At 35.9% G+C, this 21,270-nt stretch overlaps 1 pseudogene; it reads left to right on the top strand.

The window, feature by feature from the left end:
* The window catches only part of LOC105816614, a 38,336-nt pseudogene extending 17,379 nt beyond the window's left edge, over positions 1 to 20,957 (top strand).
* The last annotated feature ends 313 nt before the right edge of the window (positions 20,958 to 21,270 follow it).

Here is a 21,270-nt window from a genome sequence, read left to right as displayed (position 1 = left end):
GCCTTAGAAATTTGCCTATAAATAAGTAAATAAATGGTGATTATGCAGGTTAACATCTACCACCTCTCTTTCCTCCAGTAATGTAGCAGCTAGCATTCTGATTTAAGTAATTGATTTAAACCTGATCGATTTCTGGCATCTCATCAGCTTTTCTCCCAGATAGAAAAAAAAATACGTACACCTTTCAAAATTTAAATTAACAAAATCTCTCAAAACAAATAAAAAATACTGTGTATATTGAGCAGACAATTAAAAGCTAACGTTAGGCACCTGAGGAAATAAATAATTATGCCTTGGCATGTTTCTTGAGAACATTGCATTTTTTCATGTAAGTTAGGTGTTCTCTGAGATTTCTGCCAGGAAACGGATACAACCTTTCCACTATCAAATGCAGATTAAACCCTTATCTACAGGTTTTCCCAAGTAGGTCATTCATTAATCTCACTTGCTATACTTTGTTTACACAGAGCAGGATAAAATTTTAGTTTTTAGTTTTACATTTTATTTATTTTTTGCTAGGAAAGGTTCAATTGTCTTTAACATAATCTCATTGTTGGCCTTCAATGAAAACACAGTGAGGATCAGTAATAGCAAACTCTGCCTTATAGATGATACGCCATCCCATTCAGCCTTATATTTCAGTTATTGCTAGTCTTGATTGATGATCCCACCCACCAAAAACTTAATAATGTTTTCTTATAGTCAGGACATTCATAAGCATCTGTCATAGACTTACCATTGAAACTATCAATTTTCTAGATTTTCCTTTACAGAAGACATCCTAGGCTCTTGAACATAGTGGTATAAGGAAAAAAAAATCAAGATTCTTTCCTGCTATGTCTGACAACATCCTCCTTGCAGGCACCAATTCTGGGTGGTGAGAGGCAGTCTAGATTAGACATTATCTAAAGTTTGGGTTTTTTTAAGGGTCTATTTGGGAGGTATGTTGAAAGTACTTCAAGGTTCTCTCTGCTTGCACCAAGGCAACAAAATAAATCTTTTGGCTAGCATTCAAGGAGGGGGAAAAAAGAACAAAACAAAAGGACAACCATCAGAGACAGCTGTTTTGATAATAAACAAGTCTGTTGTCTTCCTATCAGCTTCTATCATTCCTATGCTGGGTGTCTTCCAGTGATACACTTCACCCTTCTCCACCCTGCTTTCTGCCCAGAGAGGCTGACTTGTTTAGATTAAATCAGTGGTTTCCCCAGACAAGAAACATCAGCATCACCTGGGGACTTATAGGAAATGCAAATTTTCAGGCTCCACCCCAGACCTGCTGAATCAGAACCTCTGGAAGTGAGGCCCAGCAATCTGTGTTTAAACATACCCTCCAGGTGATTCTGATGTGGTTCTGACGCATGCTGATCTTTCAGAATCACTGGACTACATAATTAAGCTCCCTTGTGGCCTCTGTTTGAGTTTGGTCAGTGGGGAACACTGGTAGGAAATGTGAGGGAGGGATGAAAGTGCAGTCTGGACATTTATTTTCCCAGCTCTTTCCTTGTGAGTTCCCACTATTTGGTTGTGTTCCTCTAATGGAGGTCACATCTCCTGTCAGGAGGCCTTCTATACACTGGTACTCTTTGCAGGTCATAGTAACCTCTCCTCCTCTTGGGGCTCTTGCTGTTGCTAGCCACACAGGACACTACATTATCCCTTATTTGCTTCTCTAAAATCTGCCCACACTTTTGTAAATAGTCACTTTAATGAACTCTTCTTGATTAACTTATTTTAGTATGCCCGGACCATGACTAATGTAGTTCCTAATGCCAATTTTTTTGTGATGTCCATTTAAGTGACTCTTTACTTCTGTGAATACCCTCTCTTCCCTTACTTTAGGAGGACTAAGTAAGTTAATATGCATCTCATAGTGCCTGACTCATAGATGTTCAATGTATGGTAGTTATTTTGTAGCAATGTTACATATGGTGTCTTTACTGTATGCACTCAGGAGATAACAAAATGTAAATGTCTTGAACTCCACTGCCTTTGCTCAAATATTCCACTTCTGCCTCTTGGCCATCCAGTATTAAAGTTGATTTCTGTATTGATTAACTGATTTCAGATAGAGAAATTATTATAACCATGAAAGAGTTCAACAGTTTGGGGGTTAAACATTAAAATCAGTTTTAAATCATCTGATGCAAAGTACCATTAGACTCAATAATTAAGTGATGATTATTATATAATTTATAAAACATGTAGAAACGTTTTCATTTCCTTATAAACATGTGTTATTCTTCTTCCTTAATGGACTCTGAGTTTACTGGCGTTACTGTGAACGTCTCCTCACTGGTAGTAAGACATGAAATAATGAGTGGGATCATCCAAACAGGTAAAAAAGTAAGCAGAAGAGTGTGAGTGAGTCTGAACAGTGACTTTTGTCTCAGTACATCTGCTCTGGTCAGGGCTGGCTTCTAAGGTGTGTGCCCTGTGCAGTCACACAGTGCCCTGCACTCAACAGTACTGAGGCTTGGTTTAATTAATGATTTGTTTTGGAACTTTAAACAATTTTTGAACAAAGGACCCCACGTTTTCATTTTGCATTGAACTCTATAAAGTATGTGATTGGTTCTTGCTCTACCATATTCTTATTTGTTCAAGATGACCAAGTAAGTATAATCACTATCAAAAATAAGGTCTGACTGTTAGTAATATCATACTTATTAATAATTGTTTTATTCAAACTGTTCTCTAGATGAAAGGTTCTAAACCCCAGCTCTGACAGTATGAAACAAATGTATCCCTCTCCTCGGTTCAAAGATTGAAAAATAGTATCACCTGTATCACTATATCTAATCAGATGTAACATAAGGAAACAAACAGATCCAGTACAGGAAGTCTCAAGATTATGTTGACAACACCGAGAGGCTAATTTTAGGCTCTAACAGGAATTACTGGTCTATTTCATCAGACAGCCAAACCATGAAGACTGACTCAAAGCTACAGACACAAATGAAAAACGTTTTTCTTTCGAAAGTTTTTCTTTGAGACTAAAGTAAAGGAATAATAGGTATGCTTTGTAGTTCAGCACCAGGTAAACATCATCTAAACAGGAAGAAAAAGTCAGAGACTATCTTCCCTGAATAACCTAAAATTATTGGTGGAAATAGAAATACCTTGGGTTTGAAGAAAACCTTTTTCTACAGGGTTGGGACTTGGCTATGAAAATGGAAATAATTTATGGTTAAAAAATGTATTTCCTGAAGGAATAAATGTCTAATACCTGTCATAAGGATGACTCAGAATGTTACTATTTCCATTTTTGGCATCCAGTGCACAAATATTAGAAAAGTTACATGAGCCAATTAACAGCCTTTTCCCAACATGGTGAAGAAACAATCTGTTCAGTTTGGGTTTGCACTGCAGGCTCTGTCACTGTCTTTACTCTGACCAGTCCTTGTGAGACATAGCATACTATACAATTGGGTCCATTCAGATAATTTACCCCACTTTATATTCATAATACACGGAACCGTGCCATGGCAGGTCAAGCAATCTCCCTACTCACAGCAGCTGTGGGCTAAAAGAATGTCAAGGCTTGCAGGGACAGATACACTGGAAGCTCACAATGTGTGGGTAGACTTGCGAGGCCTCTCATCCTCATGCTTGGATACATCATCTAGAATGAAATGCTAAAGGCTTTGCCATTCAGTGCTTTCTTATCACCTGGAATTTTTTCCTTGTTCTACTTTACCAGACTCCACTAAAGAAAATTTATAACAGTCAAACTTAATATCCATTTTCTTATTGGGCAAACCACCCAACAAATGTTTTAAAAGAAACAGATCAAGTGATTGATATACTATTCCTTTCTCATAAATCACTTAAGCGGATCCTTTGAGAGCAAACAGACTATGATGAAAGGGGCTTAGGGCATCTCCTAGATAGAAAATTTCCTATCATTTACCAGCCTTAAAAGGTCTTGCTGGAGGCAGCTACCAATGTGCCTTACCAGAAATTTTTGTCTACTTTATAGAATTTATTAGTATCCAAATTCTGTATTGTTCTGGCATACTTTGAGAAACTAAGCAAAACCAGTAATGAAGTTTTTCCGGAAAGGAAGAATTTAAAGATAAAATATACTTCACTCTTTGAACTCAATTTCTCCCCTCTTAAAAATCTTGGAAAGTTACATATATTGGTTTCTACAGGGTAAAGCTATCTCTTCCTAAAACAAAATTGTTGATGTGCATTTCCAACAACTCTGATGTAGACGATTCAATGACTTGAACCTTCAGTTCTTCAAAGTAGCAGTTAAGTCTATAAACATCCAAATTATTTATCACAATAAATAGTCTTGGCTTTTTTTTTTTTTACTGATTTAGCTGTATGTGAGATATTGCACTGTGAGACATACCTGTAATTTTCAGGATAAGAAGTATAAAATGTCATGGAGAGAGCATTTATATCCATTTTGTACTATTTAAGATTAGAAGGTGACTTCTGTGTCTGGTCAAGATGAAAAACAGAGACTATGTTTACTCTCCTGGCTGAAAAAACTAAAACAATAACAACAACAACAAAATATATGAAAAGACAGTTTTCAGATCATGGACATCAGGTAGTGAAGCACAGTGATACCCGAGAAAAGGGAAACAAATGAGAAAGGCTGAACAATTGCTCCAGTGTACTGTTTGTAGGGAGTTTTCATAGCACAGTGTAGAGAGGAAGACCCTGCACTGTGCAGTACAGCAGTACTCCTGAGTTGAAGAGACAGAGCTTGGAATCAGGGGAGGCCAAGGTGATTATAGTTCACAGAGCAGAGTATCAGAGAGGAAATAGCTGCATAGAAAAGAAGCCTCTGGAGTTCTGCAAAGGGTTTCCCTTGAGTCTTCATTTAAGTACTGATGTGCATATACATGTGAGGGAACTATCTGAGACTGGGGAAAGAACCACCCAAAAGGAGCAGGGGCAATCCTCACAGCTCACAAAGGGCTAGGAATAGCTTATTTTTCCAGAAGCTAGAGTAGAAAAACATCTCAAAATTTATGGAGCATTAGATAGAGTATTCAGAAAAATATTATCTAGCAGTGGGACAAATTTAAGCCAAGACTAAAAACTACCTAAGAAAGCTTGGTCCTACCTAAGAAAGCTTAAAAGTGAGCTTTGAAAGGATCAAATTATTTTCAAGTATGTTGATTGCATCCCAGAACAAAGTTCAGAATAACATTAGGAGTACTCACATAAACCGCCTCCAACAAAGTAAAGTCACAATGTATGGCATAAATTTTTGTTGTTATAACCCCAGTTCATGGTAATTTGTTATGGCAGCTCTAGGAAAATAATACACACAGATAGAGGAAAAAAAAAAGACTGAAAAAGTCAATAGTGCCTCAGTGAACTGTGGGAGAACTTCAAGCAGCCTTGTATATATGTACTTGGAATCTGTAAAGGAGAGGAGTGAGAGGAAGTAATAGAAAAATTATTTTAAGAAATAATAGCTGAAAGTAATAAACCCAGAGATCCAAGAAGGTCAACAAACTCCAAGCACAAGAATAAAGGAGAAAACTATGCCAATCCCACCATAATGAAACAGTGATAAAGAGAAAAATACTGAAAAATATTAAATCAGTGATAAAGAAAAAATATTAAAAGCATCCAATTAAAAAAAAAGACGCATGTCCAAAAAAACAATAAAGGTAAGAATGACAGCAGAATTCTTGATGGAAACAATGCAAGCAGAACACAGTGGAGCAGCTTCTACAGGAAGAAAACTGTCAACTTACAATTCTATACCAAGTGAAAATATCTTTTAGAAATGAAAGCAAAATACATTTCAGAAACATGAGAGCTGAGATGATATATCACTAATGGACCAGCATTATAAGAAATGTTAAAGGATGTCCTATAGTTAGAGGCAAAATGATACCAGATGTAAATCTGGATCTACTCAAAGGAATGAAGGACACTGGAAATGATAAATATGTGGGTGAATATAGAGGGCATTTTTTCTTTTTTAAAAATCTCTTTAAAAAATAACTGTTTAAAACAAATATAATAATAACATATTACAGTATTTATAACATCTGTGGAAATAAAATGTATATAAATAACAGCACAAAGGCCAGGACGGAAGAAAGGGTAGTATACTGTTATATAATGGTCTTGTTGTTTATGTGAAGTGGTAATATTATTCGATGGTAGACTGTGATAAGTAAACCTTTAAAATAATACCTATATATGTAAATATATAGAAACTAGAACAAAAAATTATAACCAATATGACAGCAAGGAGATAAAATTGAACCATTAATAAACCCCAAAATATAAAAGACAGAAAAAGAAAAAGAGTACACAGAATAGGTGGTCCAAATAGAAATAAAATAGCAAGATGGTAAAGTTAAACGCAATCATATCAATAGTCTCATTAAATGTAAATCTTCTACAAGAATCCTACTTTCGATATAAAGACACAAACAAGGTTAAAAATCAAAGAATGAAAAAAGGTATACCATACTAACACTAATCAAAAGTAAGGTGTAGTGGCTATAATGATAATAAATACAGTAGATCTCAGAACAAAGAATATTACTCGGGATAAAGAGCATCATTTCATAATGATAAAGGGGTCAATTTATCAAGGGAATATAACATTCCTAAATGTTTATATGCCTAATAATAGACCTCAAAAATACATCGAACAAAAGCTGATAAAACTGAAAGGAAAAAACAGACAAGTCCACACTTTTTTTTTTTTTTTTGAGAGAGAGTCTTGCTCTGTCTCCCTGGGTAGAGTGCAGTGGTGTCATCATAACTCACTGCAATCTCAAACTCCTGGGCTCAAGTGATCCTCCTGCCTCAGCCTCCCCAGTAGCTGGGACTACAGTTGTGTGCCACCACACCTGGCTAATTGTTTCTATTTTTGGTAGAGATGTGGTCTTGTTCTCATTCAGGCTGGTCTCAGACTCCGAGGCTCAAGCGATCTTCCCTCCTCAGCCTCCCATAGTGCTAGGATTATAGGCATGAGCCACTGTGCCCAACCAAGTCCACACTTTTAACCAGAGATGTCAGCCTCTCCCCATATTGATAGAACAAGTAGAAACAAACCAGTGAAGATATAGAAGACTTGAACAGAACTATCAAATAATAACTTGATATTTATGTGATATTACACTCAACAACAGCACGGTACACATTCTCTTCAAGTATACACATAACATTTATCTACATTGACCATATTCTGAGCTGTCAAACAACACTTAATCAATTTAAAAGATTCAAATCAGAAAGAATATGTTTTCAGACAACAATGGAATTAAATTAGAATTCAGTAACAGAGTTATCTGGAAAATTTCAAGTATTTGGAAATTAAATAAACTTCTAAATAACCCATGGGCCAAAAAAAGAGACAAAAAAAGAAATAAAGTATTTGAACTGAATGACAGCAAATATATAACATATCAAAATTTGTGAGATGCAGCTAAAACAATGCTTAGAGGGAAATTTATAACACTAAAATGCCTATGTTAGCAAAGAAGAAAGATGTTAAATGAGTGACCTTGGCTTCTATTTTAAAAAACTAGAAAAAAGAGCAAGTTAAATCTAGAGTCATCAGAAAAAGGATTATTGTAAGAAGAGCAAAATCAATGAAATTTAAAAGAGAAAAGAGATTTTTCTCTTTAAAAAGAAAAATGAAACCAAAACCAGATTCTTAGATAAAATCAAGAAAGTTGATAATTCTCCAGTCAAATTGATCAGGTGGAAAAAAATAGAAAACACAAATTGCCAATATTCATAATGAAAGAGGTGACAACTACAACTTCTACAGATATGAAGAAGAATAGGTAGATAGATATAATAACAGGAATAATAAGAAGAACTTTATGGCAACAAATTTGAAAACATAAATGAGTGGATAAATTCTTTGAAAGATAAACTACCAAAGCTCACTCAAGAAGAAATAGGATAATCTGAATATCTCTGTATCTATTAAGGCAATTGAATTTGTAGTTAAAAACCTTCCCAGAAACAAAACTCTAGACCCAGATGATTTTCCTGGGGAATTTTATGAAATGTTTAAGGAACAAATAATACTAATTGTGTACCAAGTCTTTCCAAAAATTGAAACTGGGAATGTTTTTCAATTCGTTCTATGAGGACAGCATTATCCCGATACCAAAATCACACAAAGACATTACAAGAAATCTATAGATCAATATCTATCATAGACATAGATTCAAAAATTCTTAAAATTTTAGCAAATCAAATCCAACAATGTATAAAAAGAATAATAACTAGTGACCAAGTATCCCAAGGAGTGCAATGTGTTTTAAAATTCAAAGAGTAGGCCGGGCGCGGTGGCTCACGCCTGTAAATCCCAGCTCTCTGGGAGGCCGAGGCGGGCGGATTGTTTGAGCTCAGGAGTTCGAAACCAGCCTGAGTAAGAGCGAGACCCCGTCTCTACTAAAAATAGAAAGAAATTAATCGGACAACTAAAAATACGTAGAAAAAATTAGCCGGGCATGGTGGCGCATGCCTGTAGTCTCAGCTACTTGGGAGGCTGAGGCAGGAGGATTGCTTGAGCCCAGGAGTTTGAGGTTGCTGTGAGCTAGGATGATGCCACGGCACTCTAGCCCGGGCAACACAGTGAGACTCTGTATCAAAAAAAAAAAAAAAAATTCGAAGAGTAATGAAAATACTATCCATTTTCCTATCTAACTCAGATACAGCAGGTGCCAATTATCCTAGGTTATTTCCTCTGGAATTACTGTGTCCTAAAAATCTAACTAAATTTGAAAATTTGCTATTTTCAGGGAATAGAAGTCCTTTTTAAAGACATTCTGACTTTAGTCAGGCTAAGCCTTCTGGCTTTGCTTTTTAAACAAACAAACAAAACAACAACCGAAAAGACATAATATTATTGCAGGATTCAGTTGAACTCTTACATGTTGTTATTTTAACATTTCTGTTGTATTGCTTTTCTATTGCTCTGTAACAAATTACCAAAATGTATTGGCTTAAAATAACACATTTATCTCACAGTTTCTGTGGGTCAGGAATCTGGGAATGGCTTAACTGGATCCTTTGCTTAGAGTCTCACAAAGCTGCAATTAATCAAGGTATTGGCTGGGCTGCATTCTTACCTGGAGGCTTGACTGTGTGGTAATCTGCTTCCAAGATTACTCAAATTGTTGGCTGACTTAATTTCCTTGTGACGGTAGGACTCAGGGCCCTGGCTCCTTGTGGGATGTCAATTGGAGGCCACCCTTAGCTCTTAGCAGCTGCCTGTAGATCCTCAAGGCTTCCCACAATTCCTTACTGTGTGGGCTTTTTCAACATGGCTGTTTAATTATAAAGTCAATAAGAAGAGTCTCTGGAATAAGTCTGCTAGCAAGTCAGAGTGGCATATAACATAACTACAGGAGTGACAGGACATTTCATTATCTTTGTCATATTCTCTTGGCTAGAAGCCCTCACTTAAGGGGAGAGGTTTAGACAAAGCATAAACACTAGGAGGCAGGGATCATGTGGGGTCAATCTACCTGCAACATACACTTAAAGGACTTTAGGCAGCAACAGACTCTTAAACAAAATTGATTGAATCCAAAATGTATAAAAAGTATTACGCAACACAACCAAGTGGGATTTATTTCAGGTATGAAAGGCAGGTTCAACATTGGAAAATCAATAACAGTAATTTCCTCCCCATACCTGCCTTCCACAGTTGCAGTTACCCATGGTCAACCCTGGTCACAAAATACTCAATGGATTTTCCAGAAATAAGTGATTCATAAATTTTAAAATTGCATGCTATTCTGAGTAGTGTGAAGAAATCTCATGCTGTCCCGCTCCATCCCACCTGGGACATGAATCATCCCTTTGTCCAGGATATCTATGCTGTATATGCTACATACCTGTTAGTCATTTAGTAGCCATCTCACTTATCAGATTGACTGTTGAGGTATCACAGTGCTTGTGTTCAGGTAACCCTTACTTTACTTAATAATGATCCTAAAGCACAAGAGTAGTGATGCTGGCAATTTGGATATGCCAAAGAGTAGCTATAAGGTGCTTCCTTTAAGTGAAAAGATGAATGTTCTCAACTTAATAAGCAAGAAAAAAAATTTTTGCTGAGGTTGCTAAGATCTTTTGTAAGAATGGATCTTTTGTTTAGGAAATTGTGAAGAAGGAAAAAAAATCTGTACTAGTTTTGTTGTTGTACCTCAAACTGCAAAAGTTATGGCCACAATACATGGTAAGTGCTTAGTTAAGATGAAAAAGGCATTAATTTTGTGGGTGGAAGACATGTACAGAAATATGTTCTGACTGACAGCATTTGTAGTTACAGGCATTCACTGGGGTCTTGAACATATTCTCCTTAGTTAAGGGAGGATGACTGTAATGTCATCCATTACATCAATAGCCAAGAAGAAAAATCACATGATTATAGGTATAAATGCAGGAAAAGCATTTGACAAAATGCAACAACTAATCATGATAAAAAAAACTTCTCAGTAAACTAGAATAGATGGGAACCCCCTCAACTTGATAAAGAATATCTGCAAAAAGCCTACAGCTAATATATTCAAGGATGAGAAAGTAGAAGCTTTTCCACTAAGACCAAGAACAAGGCAAGAATGTCCCCTCTCATGACTGCTTTTCAAAATCATACTGCAAGTCCTAGCTAATGCAATAAGACAAGAAAAGGAAACAAAAGGCATATGGATTCAAAAATAAGAAATAAAACTTTTTTTCACAGATAACATGATTGTTTAGCAAATACAAAACAACTGACACACACAAAATCCTGGAACTAATAAATGATTATGACAAGGTTGCAGGACCTAAGGTTAATATATAAAAGTCACTCATTTTCCTGTATGCCAGCAATGAAAAAGTGGAATTTGAAATTAAAAACACAATTACTATTTATATTACTATTCCCCAAAATGAAATACTTAGGTATAAATCTAACAAAATATATACAAGATTGATACGAAGAAAACTATAAGACTTGGCTGAAAAAAAAATCAAAGAAGAGCTAAGTAAATGGAAAGATATTCCATGTTCATGGACTTAAGACTCAGTATGTCAAGACATTAGTTCTTCTCAACTTGATCAACTTGACGGATTCAATCCAATCCCAAACAAAATCCCAGCAAGTTATTTTATGGATGTCAACAAACTGATTGTACAGTTTATGTGGAGAGGCAAAAGACCCATAGTAGCTAACATAACATTGAAGGAGAAGATCAAAGTTAGAGGTTGACACTACCCAGCTTCAAGACTTACTATAAAGCTATGATAATCAAGACAGCATGGTATTGGTGAAAGAATAGTTGAAAAGATAATGCAACAAGAGATACTAGAAGTAGAACCACATAAATATAGGCAACTGATCTTTGACAAAGGAGCAAATGTAATACAATGGAGAAAAGATATTCTTTTCAACAAATGGTGTTGGAACAACTGGACATGTACATGCAAAAAAAGAAAAAATAATCTAGAGATACAATCCTTACACCCTTCATAAAAATTGAGTCAAAATGTATCTTAGACCTAATGTGAAATGAAAAACTATAAAACTCCTAGAAGATAACATAGGAGGAAATCTATATGACCTGGGTTTGGTGATGACTTTTTAGGTATGACACCAGTGGCACCAGCAGCACAATCCATGAAAGAATTGACTGTGAACTTCATTAAAATGAAAAATTTCTGCTCTGCAAAAGACACTGTCAAGAGAATGAAAAGAAAAGCCACAGACTGGGAGAAAATATTTGCCAGAGACATATCTGATAAAAGACTTATGCAAAATATACAAAGAACTCTTAAAACTCAATATTAAGAAAACAAACTGATTAAAAAAATGATCCAAATATCGTAACAGACACCTCACTAAATATGCATATGATGGCAAATAAGCATATGAAAAGATGATCCACATTAATATTATTGTTTTAGTTTATCATTAGGGAAATGAAAATTAAAACAACAAGATACCATTACCCACCTATTTGAATGCTCAAAATCCAGAACACTAACACCACCAAATGCTGGAGAGGATGTGAAGCAACAGGAGCTCTCTCATTGCTGGTGGGAATGCAAAATGTTACAGCCACTTTGGAAGATAGTTTGGCAGTTTCTTACAAAACTAAACATACTCTCACAATGTGATCCAACAGTCGTGCTCCTTGGTATTTACTGAAATGAATTGAAAACATACCACATAAAAATGTGCATGTAGATATTTATAGCAGTTTTATTCATAATTGCCAAAACTTGAAAGCAATCAAGATGTCCTTCAATATGTGAATGGATAAATTAACTGTGGTATATCTAGACAATGGAATATTGTTCAGTACTAAAAAGGAGCTATCAAGCCATAAAAAGATATAGAGGAAAAAGATATAGAGGAAACTTGGCAGGGTGTGGTGGCTCACACCCGTAATCCTAGCACTTTGGGAGGCTAGTGAGGAGGACTGCTTGAGGCCAGGAGTTTGAAACCAGCCTGAGCATGAGTGAGACCCCATCTCTACAAAAAACAGAAAAATTAGCTGGGCGTGATGGCATGCACCTGTAGTTCCAGCTACTTGGGAGGCTGAGGCAGGAGGATTGCTTGAGCCCAGGAGTTTGAGGTTGCAGTGAGCTATGATGATGCCACTGTACTCTAGCCTAGGCAACAGAGTGAGACCCTGTCTCAAAAAAAAAAAGATATAGACGAAATTTAAATGCATATTTCTAAGTGAAAGAAGTCAGACTGAAGAGGCTATGTACTGTATAATTCCAACTATATGACGTTCTGGAGAAGATGAAACTATGGAGATAGTAGAAAGATCAGTGTTGCCAGGGGTTGAGGGGAGGGAGGTATAAATAGGTGGAGCACAAAGGATTTTTAAGACAGTGAAACTATTCTATATAATAATATAATGGTAAATACGTGTCATTATACATTTGTTCAAACCCATAGAATATGCACCAAGAGTGAACCCTAATGTAAACTATTGACTTTGGGTGATAATGATATGTCTTGTAGGTTCATCAATTGTAACAAAATGTACAGCTCTTGTGGGGGATATGGTATATGGGAAATCTCTGTTTCTTCTGCTCAACTTTGTTGTGGACATAAAACTGCTCTAAAAAATAAAGTTCAATAAAAAATTAAAAAGCAGTAATAAAATAACAATAATTATAAATGAAGTGAATAAAGAGATACAGGAATTTGGACTGAATAGTAAACTGGTTGGTTTTAGTTTTGTTTAGAGATAATTTTAAAAAAGACTGGTTTGAATAACAGTGCACATTAAGTTAGCAGATATTCAGACTTTTACTGTGCTCTAATTATTTCCTATGTAAATCTAATCTTTCTGATTTGGCTGTAAGTTCTTGAAGGCCGATACCATATTTTACTTTTCTCGTATGCACAATATCTTTTAGCATGTTAATGGTAGCATGTAGAAATTCAGTAAATATCATTTGAATGTTTACAAACACAATGAATGAATTTTTATAAAATGCTAAAAAAAGGTGCCTTGGCTTCATGTATTGGTCAATAAAACATTATTAATTAATTGGGTTTAACTCAACTTGAAGTTTAGAAAAATAATGTGATCTGCTTGATTTAGGATTTATTTTTAAAAATCCTTTTTATCAGACAAGACCATAGGAGACAAGGAAAAACAAAACCAAACAACATAAGAAACCTTTTTAACAGAAAAAATCAAACAAAAACAAAGTAAACAATGATATAAGGGTTCATATTTAAATTTTTTTAAGTTTTAGAAAATTGACTTATATGAATTAGTAAAAGTTCAAGATTATTGGTATAAAAATGTCACTATCATTTATTTGCATTCTTATATGCTTTCTTTTTTTAAAGAAGAGAAAATTGTGTTACCAGAAATTGCACTTGAGCTATGGCCCATCCCACCTATGCCACAACTTATGGTGCATGACCATATTAATTTACTTTTTTAAAAAAGTTTTTTTTTTTTTGAGACAGAGTCTGGCTCTGTTGCCTGAGCTAGAGGGCCGTGGCATCAGCCTAGCTCACAGCAACCTCAAACTCCTGGGCTCAAGCGATCCTCCTGCCTCAGCCTCCCAAGTAGCTAGGACTACAGACATGCGCCACCATGCCCGGCTAATTTTTTCTATATATATATTTTTATTTGTCCAGATAATTTCTTTCTATTTTTAGTAGAGACGGGTTCTCGCTCTTGCTCAGGCTGGTTTCGAACTCCTGAGCTCAAACGATCCACCAGCCTCGGCCTCCCAGAGTGCTAGGATTATACCCGTGAGCCACAGCGCCTGGCCTTAAAAAAGCTTTCATTATGGAAAATTTCAAACATGCAAATGTGGGGGAAAATAGTATAATGAACCCCAAGTATCCATCACTGAGCTTCAGTGATTATCATCACATGGACAATGTTGTTTCATCTACCCACTAACTTCTCCCTCCCTTATTTCATGTTGAAGCTAATCATAGGCATTATTTTATTTCATTTCCAAAAATTCCAGTATGTATATCTCTAAAATGTAATTGTTATTATTACACTTAAAAATTAATAGAAATTCCTTAATATCATCAAGTATTCAACCTGGGTTCAATTTCTCCAATTATCCTATTGTTTTTAAACAATTGCTTTTGTTTGACTAAGGTTTCAAACATGGTCCACATTTACTTATTGTACTTAGTTGGTACATCTCTTAAATCTATAGATCCCTCTTTTTTTTGGTTTTGTTTTGGTTTAGATCCTTTAATAGAATTCCTAACTTGAAGGTGGTTAGAGACCTTGGAAAATTACCAAATCCATTCTTTCACTTTCAGATCAAGCAAGATCACACTTAAATTATCTTGGACAGGGAGTTGCTGTCTGAGAAAGTTTCTATTTTGATGAAATAAACTCTCTTGGGGTCTCTTCTACACTGAGGTATCTGAGGTTGGAGAGATCCTTTGCAGAGGGAGAAAGTGAAATTAATCTAATGTGCACAATAGATTGTTGTGCTGGAAAGACCTCTTATTTGTTCCAACTCTATTAATTAGGATTCACTTTCATTACTAACTTGACAACAAGAGGTTTTCTCTGTTAGATGCAGGAGGTTACTGTGAAAGTACAAAGACCTCTTCTCAGTGAAACAATTTATCCCTTCTGTGGGTCTCTGAAATCCTTACCTTAGCCAGAAATTCAGTTAAGCAGTGTTTATATGCTACTTTATATTATCAAAGAGTAATTGGTATTTTCCTTAGAATTCTGGCCAAATTCCAACTCTGATAAATACATTCTACTTCCCTAAATTTCCCCTGCAATTTCAAATGGATTTGGTATTCTTAATTACCTGTCCCAACCTGTTGCTTGGTGTTGAAGTTCACCTATTAAGCAGCTGCTGCTTTTGGTCTCTGAGGGATGTAGGCAAACTTGGCAAACAAGTATGTGTGTATGAATGACTTTGAGGGTTCTAGAGCTTAAACTTATTTTCATCTGCTTAGTAAACTTTCATCAAGAACTTGGTATGTGTGAGACATTGTTCTAGGTATTGTGGGAGATACAAAGATGAAGTACATAGTAGTTCTTGCCTTAGAAGAATGTATAGTGTAGTAGAGTGGATGTTTTTATAATATTAGGCAGTGCTAATTAATTACTCTTTTAAAAAAGTCTTCCTTATAGTGGATAAAAAACTAAAAACTTGACCAAGTTACTAGCCTCTTTAATCTCAGGTTTTCTCGTCTGTGAAATGTAGATAAATACCTACTTCAGAGTGTTTTGTGAACACTTTATCATTTAAAGTACTTAAGCTATTGTCTGATACATAGTAAGTGCTCAGTGATCATTAGTTATTGTGGGTTTTAAAATGTGTCACTTGGGTCAGTGGCTAGAAAAATGTTAATGCCACAGAAGACCATATTGGGTTGAATATACAGATTCTCCAAGTTATAGAACCATAGATGGACAGCTCACTCATCCCATAAATGCCAGGATTAGAGGAGAATTCTACACCTAAGTGCCTAGCAGGCTCTAAATCTTTCATTTACTAGACCTCTGGTAAAGATCATAAAGTCAGGAGAAGGAATTGGTATCCTTCTGTTCTTACCCCATTATCTAACTTAAAATTTTGAATGTTAAAGACTGAGATTTGGAAATTCAGAATTTTAAAGCTGCTATAACAGGAGAAAATAAAAACTTTACTGTTTGACATTGGCTCATATTCCAAAGTCCCTCCCTATTTAACAAGTTTTAAGCTTTCATATGAGACACAAGACACTTAAGGGAAAAAGTATTGCCACAAGGCTAATGATGACAACAGCTGCCAGCGTATCTTCCATCAAAGCATGTGAAGACTTGAAACAAACTTGAGCTCCGGTTTGTTTTAGAAGCATCACTGTGACATGCCTGTGCCGGCACAGGCTCAGAATGCATTCCTTAACACTAGGACTCCAAGACATGCTGGATGCCAGAAGCCCAGTGGTAATGAGAGAGTCATTGTGAAGCTTAATTCAGATGATGTTCTTTCATTGTGGGTATGCTGGCTCTGAAAGTTTGGTGTAGGGAGCCACGAGAAAGAATGGGCCAATTCCTTTCCTTCATCAGGGTTTATAGTCTGGTAATTCATTTATTCATACCCTCATCCTTCAGACATTTATTGACTGCCCACTATATTCAAAGGCACTCTGTTGGGGATTAAAGCAAGTAAAGTAGTGTATTTAGGACTGATAGTAGATTATAAACTTCATATTCTAGTCCTTGTGTATTTTAAAGAAAATCCACTGGGATACATTAAATGGAATCAAATCAACAGATATACATGATATGACTACAAAATAATGATCTTGATTCTCTTGTGTTGAGAATTCACTATGTGCAGAACACCATTCTGGGTACCGAGGAAATCCTAAAAAGAAAATGGTTGGACTCTAATAACTAGGACTCTAATAATTAGGTTGGTGTGGGAGCAGACTACTTCATTAGCTTCACAAAGAGGAATCTGTATTTTTTTTTTCTGGGAAACTTACTTTGCTTATAAACATATGATCCCTTTACTAAGTCTTAGCTTCCTAGGCAGCTAGCTCATTCTAAAAACCCTAAATTGGCAAGTTGTGATCTCAACTTTCATGGTTATTTGTGAGCTTTCCATACACATTCTTGCTGTGATCATTTCCTTCCCTTCAATTTGAGATACTGATGGAAACCCATCTTCCCCCTTTCAGCATTTTTTAAGATTGTAGTTCCACAAGTATCTATTAGAATAAACAGTGTATATTTGGTGTCTCCATTTCAAACCATATTTGTCCTTCATATGTAGAGTGAGAGGGAGCCTTGGGAAAAGTTTGTACAAACCTAATAAAATCTGTCAAAGTTTTTTTAAAATAAGAAATTCTCCATGTAGTAAAAATATGCTGTATTTTTAACTTCTAAAATTCTATGACAAATGGGGGTTTTATTAAACTATTAATATTATCAGGTTAATATGCTAAGACAGAATTATAAATTTTGTTCTCTTTGTTATCTGAAAAGCCAGTTATGTACATTTATGGCCACTTTTCTTTTCCTACCATATTCATAAGGCAATAGGTAAATTTCATTCAGCTCCTCCCCATTTCTAGCCAATTCCTTCTTGCCTGAATATATACAAAATATAGTCCTACAAGCTCTTTCTTCATGGTCTGCCTTTATGTGTCTTCTTTAATATCCAGGTTTATTATCCATATTCCTTTCTATCTTGGCAGTTCCATTTTCCAGGCATTCTTAGCCTTATAGTGTATGTCAACAAAGATGTAATTTCTGCTGTCAAAGAGATAACACTCTATTTAGGTAGAAAAGACATATGCCTTTCAGGAACAGTAGCTCCTGCCTGTACTTCTTTCATGGAATTTTTATTTTATGAAAGACCATGGGGGTCTTAAGATTTAAAAAGTATAAGTAGCATTGGAAAACTAGGCACATAAAAGAAGAAATCTCTTTTCTTTAAATGATTCAGCATTGTGGAGTGATTTAAAATATTAGATAGTGGCACAAAATTGTTCTAAAAATAGTTCTTTATTTATATCACTGGCCATTCAGTTGTATAGTCTTTGGTATGTTAGGACTTTTTATGCTGTTGTTAATTGCATTAAATGGCATAATCAAAGGTCCAGCCATGCAGAGATTCAAATTGTTGTCAAGTCAAGCAACAAAATATTAATTTTTTGTTAAATTGTGTCTTCATATAATTGTATTTAATGTAGTCTTTTAGCCTACTGAAAGAGAAAACAGTAGGAGGAAGTAGAGACAACATTGGCTAAATAATTATTTTTTGAAATTATTAATATCAATAAGAATGCTTCTGATTTCTGAAAACCAAACAGTAACTGTATGGATCATGGTCAATGGATAACAAACTTCACATGTAGTGGAACTAGATTATTTATAGTTAGGCAAATGAAGAAAACAAGTATCAGCTTAATGGAAGCCATACTGTAATTTTAATTATTTGAAAGTGCAGGAACAATTTATACAAATGTTTCTGGTTCCAAGTAAGATGGAGCAAACACATTCCACCTGTCTCTCCCACTGAATACAGCTATAAAACCTAGACAGAATGCATGGAGCACTATTAGAGGACTCTGAAAGATAAATAGTAGTAGGCAGATAGCAGAAGAGAAGAATTTAAAATACCACAAAATATGTGGTGAGATTACCATTTCTTGTCCTCTGGTAGCCCCCAGGCAGAACTTGAGGCAGCCCCAAACCAAGAAGGGAGCATTGGCATGGACACAAAGAGCTCCAAGAGCAGACCTCTTGTTCTTCCAGGAAAGAGATCAGCGAAAAGAGACTCAGAGAAAAGAGTCGGAAATTCTCCTTTCTTTCTCTTCCTTCCCCGCCACTCCTCTCCTACATCTTTCCCCTCCCCCTCCTTTTCTTCTTCTTTAAATCTCTACTCCATTCTCTCTCTTTTTTTTTTTTTTTACTCCATTCTCTTATGCCTTAGTCTTTAGGCAGTCATGCTGCAATAGGGGCAGTGGCAGCAAGAATAGCAGGTGCTGAGTTCCTCAGCTCCTAAAACTGAGGGAGGGGAACATTCTTCTCTGATTGGAAGAGCTGTGTCTCAAAAAGGGTGGAGTGAACCTCTGTTGCTCTCCCATTCCTTGCTGCTTGGCTCCAGAGAGGGGCCAGTAGGAAATGTGGAGGAGAGAAGTCCAGCTTTCAGATTAGAAAATTGAAAATAATCTAATAATCAGTACCAGGAGAGATTATGGAGAGAGGCGGAGCTTGGGAAGAAAACCCATAAAATTGTCTATGAACTTCTGGGTTCATCCTTGATTTGTGCATACATGGATGTGATCTTAAATAACATACCAAAGACACTGAAAACTGAACTAAGGCATAGACCACAGCCCAGATACCAGACTGGTCATTGGATGGCGCACACATTGAACGGTGCTGAACACCAGGAAAAATCTCAATGTGCATAAGAATCAACAGATGCCAATGCTAATGTGTCACAGATGTTAGAATTATCTGACAAAATATGCTCAAAGAAGTAAGGACATACACTCTTGAAAATAATGAAAAGATTGAAAGTCTTAAAGAAATATGTAATATAAAGAAGAACCAAATGAACACTTAGAACTAGAAAATATAGTAACTAAAATTAAAAAAAAAACACCTTACAGAATGGGCTTCATAGCAGATGCAGATGACAGAAAGAAGAGTCAGTGAATGTGAAGGTAGATTAATAGAAATTATCTAATTGAAAAAGACAGAAAAAAGACTTAAAAAAATGAATAGAGATGTATGGGCTAATACCCAAATGTCTAGTATTCATGTGATTCGAGTTTCAGATTGAAAGGAGAAAGAACGTAGGGAAGAAACATCATTTCAATAAATAATGGCTGAAAACTTTTTAAATTTGATGAAAGATGTAAACCTACAGATTCAGTAAATCCAGTGAATCCTAAATGAGACAAACCCAAAGAAATCCATGCCCAGGCATATAACAATTAAAGTGCTAAAAGCTAAAGACAAAACAATTTGAAAGCAGCAAGAGAAAAATGATGTAATATTCAAATGGCTACGGTTTTCTCATCAGAAACTGTTCATGCAAAAGATAGTGGAACAGCATTTTTAAGTGCTGAAAGAAAAGAATTGTCAACTCTGAATTTTATATCCGGTGAAAATATTTTTCCCAAATGAAGGTTAAATAAAGACATTCTGCTCTCGTGCTCTGCTGTTAAAGGCGGGCGGCGGCTGCTGAGCCGGTCGCAGATAAGGCTGCCCGTATGGGGCAAGTCTCCCTGCCTCCCACTTTCTGCTTGCCAGTGCGGAGCTCAGTCGGAGCTCCAAGCTCTCCAACATTGGTCTGTGGCACCGCCCAATGGCTCAAAGACGGGCTGACCCTGGGAGGTCAATCAGTTTGGCAACAAGTACATCCAGCAGACCAACCCCCTCACCCTGGAGCGCACCGTCAACTTGTACCCTCTTACCAATTGTCCTTTTGGTGCAAAAAGGCCCCTCTATTAAAAGGACAGCTCTGTTGCAGCCAGATTTCAGTGCATGAGGGAGGAATATGATAAAATTGGAATGAGAAGGACTGTAGAAGGAGTTCTGATAGTACATGAGCACCAGCTACCCCATGTGTTACTGCTACAGCTGGGAACAACTTTCTTCGCATTACCTGGTGGTGAATTTAACCCAGGAGAAGATGAAGTTGAAGGATTAAAATGCTTAATGACACAGATACTGGGTCGTCAAGATGGAGTTCTGCAAGACTGGGTCACAGATGACTGCGTTGGTAACTGGTGTAGAACAAATTTTGAACCTCCTCAATATCCATATATTCCTGCACATACTACAAAGCCTATGGAACATAAGTTGTTTCTGGTTCAGCTTCAAGAGAAAGCCTTGTTCGCAGTACTTAAAAATTACAAGTTGGTAGCTTCACCATTGTTTGATTTGTATGACAATGCACCAGGTTATGGACCCATCATTTCTAGTCTCCCTCAGCTGTTGAGCAGGTTCAATTTTATATACAACTGAATTTCTATGCAATGGAAAAGTAAAAGAAGTCCTCTCTGTGAGCACAGTTATACACAGTGTAGAAGAATAGATATGTTAGAAAAGTTTTTTGGTTTTATCTCTTTCCTGATCCCTAAATTTGCCATCTACTTTCTATTGTTTGAATAGTAAAGTTAAGACCTAGATAGTGGTGTTCTAGTGATAATGTGATAATATTTATTTACTTTTGGTTCTACTCATACTTTTTTGTACAACATTAAAGAAAATGGACTTTTTTCTATTTGTATTTTTTTCTAAATTTCTCATTAAACTTCTAAAATTCTTTTTTAAAAAA

Source organism: Propithecus coquereli, unplaced genomic scaffold (assembly GCF_000956105.1).
Source record: "Propithecus coquereli isolate 6110/MARCELLA unplaced genomic scaffold, Pcoq_1.0 Scaffold38, whole genome shotgun sequence".
In the NCBI taxonomy this organism is placed as follows: Eukaryota; Metazoa; Chordata; class Mammalia; order Primates; family Indriidae; genus Propithecus; species Propithecus coquereli.
This window is presented reverse-complemented; position numbering and strand designations above follow the sequence as displayed.